This window comes from Frankliniella occidentalis, unplaced genomic scaffold (assembly GCF_000697945.3).
Source record: "Frankliniella occidentalis isolate FOCC.00 unplaced genomic scaffold, Focc_3.1 Scaffold577, whole genome shotgun sequence".
Classification (NCBI taxonomy): Eukaryota; Metazoa; Arthropoda; class Insecta; order Thysanoptera; family Thripidae; genus Frankliniella; species Frankliniella occidentalis.
The window spans coordinates 36,619-39,209 of NW_026267693.1; the positions used below are offsets into that span (position 1 = coordinate 36,619).

At 44.0% G+C, this 2,591-nt stretch overlaps 1 pseudogene; it reads right to left on the reverse strand.

The window, feature by feature from the left end:
- Positions 1 to 2: 2 nt before the first annotated feature.
- On the reverse strand, positions 3 to 2,123 carry LOC127748676 (tolloid-like protein 1; annotated as a pseudogene).
- Positions 2,124 to 2,591: the final 468 nt, after the last annotated feature.

The following is a 2,591-nucleotide window of genomic DNA, read 5'->3' on the forward strand; positions in this document are numbered from 1 at the left end:
CCTTGACATTGAGGAATGTAGGTTGTAGACCAGTTTCCTCCCTTCAGGCATTCTGTGGTAATCTGCTGCTTTCCAGTGGCGAACTCTTGTCCCATTGGGCATGAGAAAGTGACAATTGTACCAAAGGCAGTGTCCCTGCTGGATGCTAAGGCTCCTTCACCAGGTTGAAGAACAGAACAATCTGATAAGGAAAAAAAATAATATTGTCAGTCTGCAATAAAATGAGTAAAGAGACAATTGATAATCAAACACAAATTACCTGCAGAGAAAGTAGCTTTCCAGCCCTTGCTGTTATGAAGAGCATCAGTCTGGAAGCGAACAAGCATCCCTCCACTTGATGCTGTTAGAGTAATTCTTGGAACTGAATCAGCAGAGAAACCATTGCCAGGATGAAGACGCAAACCACTGGTGCTGGCACCATCATAAACTTGCACCATGTCTGACTGATGAACTTGGAAGTGATCCAATGCCAAGGACAAGCGACCTCCACCAGGATTTCTGATGCGGTACAAGCAATCTTGATTGCTTGAGTAGTCTTTCAGACCGAAAGCTGGTGATGCAATAGTGCCATTTTTGGCCACAATAGTAGGTTGGCAGCCTTGGGAATACTTGATTTTAAAGCCTTTGCGAGAATCACCCAGTCCTGTCTTGAAGTACAGATACATTTTATCTCCAGTGGACATGATTAGTTTTGGGTTATCTTCAGCAAGGCCAGTCAAACGAGCAATCGGTTGACTCTTGGGAGAATCTCCATCACGAATAAGAATGATATCTCGGGTGGGTTCAATATCTAAAGAATCAATCTGTAAAGTAACAAAAATACACCTCAGTTAAGTCAATTGTTCATTCCTTTTGTTTATCACTTTCAGCAGATCAAAACTCACCTCTAATGTCATAATTCGACCAATTTGTGCAGTAAGAATGTACAGACATTCCAAGCCACCTGGATAGTTGTTAGGGAAGCCAGGAGAAGTCAAAGCCTGTCCTTGAGGTGTAGCCCTGAGAATTCCTCCACAGGTCTGAGGCTCAGTTTACCACGATGCCCTGCAAAAATATGTGCCAAAAATATTAATATCCAGTTGAGCTGTGAGGATTTTCAAAATACCTTATAGACATGTAAATGATACACACCTGAAACCCGTTCTTTCCTCAGATGCATCAGAACTGAACTTGATTATCATAAAATTAGAAGCCGAAACATATAGTTGGCTACTCAGATCAAGCTTGCCCGAAAGTGTTGCTAAGTTAACAGACTTGTCCTCAGTTCTTCCTCCTACCAAGACCTGGACTGTGTCAAAAGTCTTTTCTGTTTCAAAGTCTTGGAACTGGAAGCAAAGGGAAAATTAACAGGAAGTGAGATAAGAATTATTGATGAATTTTCAGTAAATTAGTCAATGAATGAAACCTACCTGCAAAAGTATATTGTGTCCTTGGGGGCCCTCCAATGTCCATTCACAATTTGCCAAAGGAGGGTACTTGTGAGGGTAACTAGGAGACTCGACGACATCGCCACTGCTGGCCATGTAATAATGACATTCATTTGGACAGTCCAACTCATCTGACCAATCACCACAGTCATCTTGCTGATCGCACCGGGATGCAGAATTGACACAGCGGCCATTTGAACAATGGAAGGAACCTGCAATAAGGAGAACACTTTGGATTACTGACGTTTCCTTTCTTTACATAAATTTCAATCTGCTGCATACATGGCAGGCATTACACAACTATCAGTGATAGTACAAAGTTTCTTACCAGTAGGGCAAGCTTGTGCCCGACACAGGAACAGTAACAATAATTCACAGGTTGTGAGAGCCCATGACTGGTGCTCATCTTCGATTGTGGCATCCACGCACTCACCCATAGAAGGGTCAGGCTGGGGAAGAGCCCAAAAACCTACAGACAAACAAACAAACAAACAAACAAACAACAGTCAGTCTCAGAGATATTTCGCCCCATTCAAAAAGAATTTAAATGAAATACAATGCTTTAAATAAGAGACTTAATGAGTTTTCTTGTGACTGACCTGCATATTGCGAGACGAGCAGACCCGCTGCCGACTCTAAAGTGTTGGTGCGCTGGTCGTCCAGGGACGCTGCGCTTCCCTCCCCAATGAAGGCCCCAGGTTACGAGTGGCGAGCCCCGCCGTCAGGTTGTTCTCCGCGTAGGACTCGACGAGCACCAGGTCGCTGCCGTACCTGCCGTAACAGAGAGAGGGGGTGCATGAGCAAGAGGGATCTAAAGAGAGACATAACCTGCAATTCTCGTGGACGGTCCGGCCGTCGATCAGTGCTCCACCCCACATATATTATTCAGCGAGACACGAGAGAAATGCCTCCTAAAGAAGTGGGTGGGGGAAAGTACTTCCTCTTTTTATTTTATTATAAACCATGAACCTCATTCGAAGGACATTTAGGTATTATTACCCTTTTGGTTGTAGGACCATGCTACACACACACACACACCACACAATATCATGATGGTATGTGTACCATCATAGAGCACCCAAGCACACTACCCCATAAATTCGCCATACCCGGACATTGGTCCAACGTAGGTTCGTTTCTTCTACCTTCCCGTGAAAGTAATAT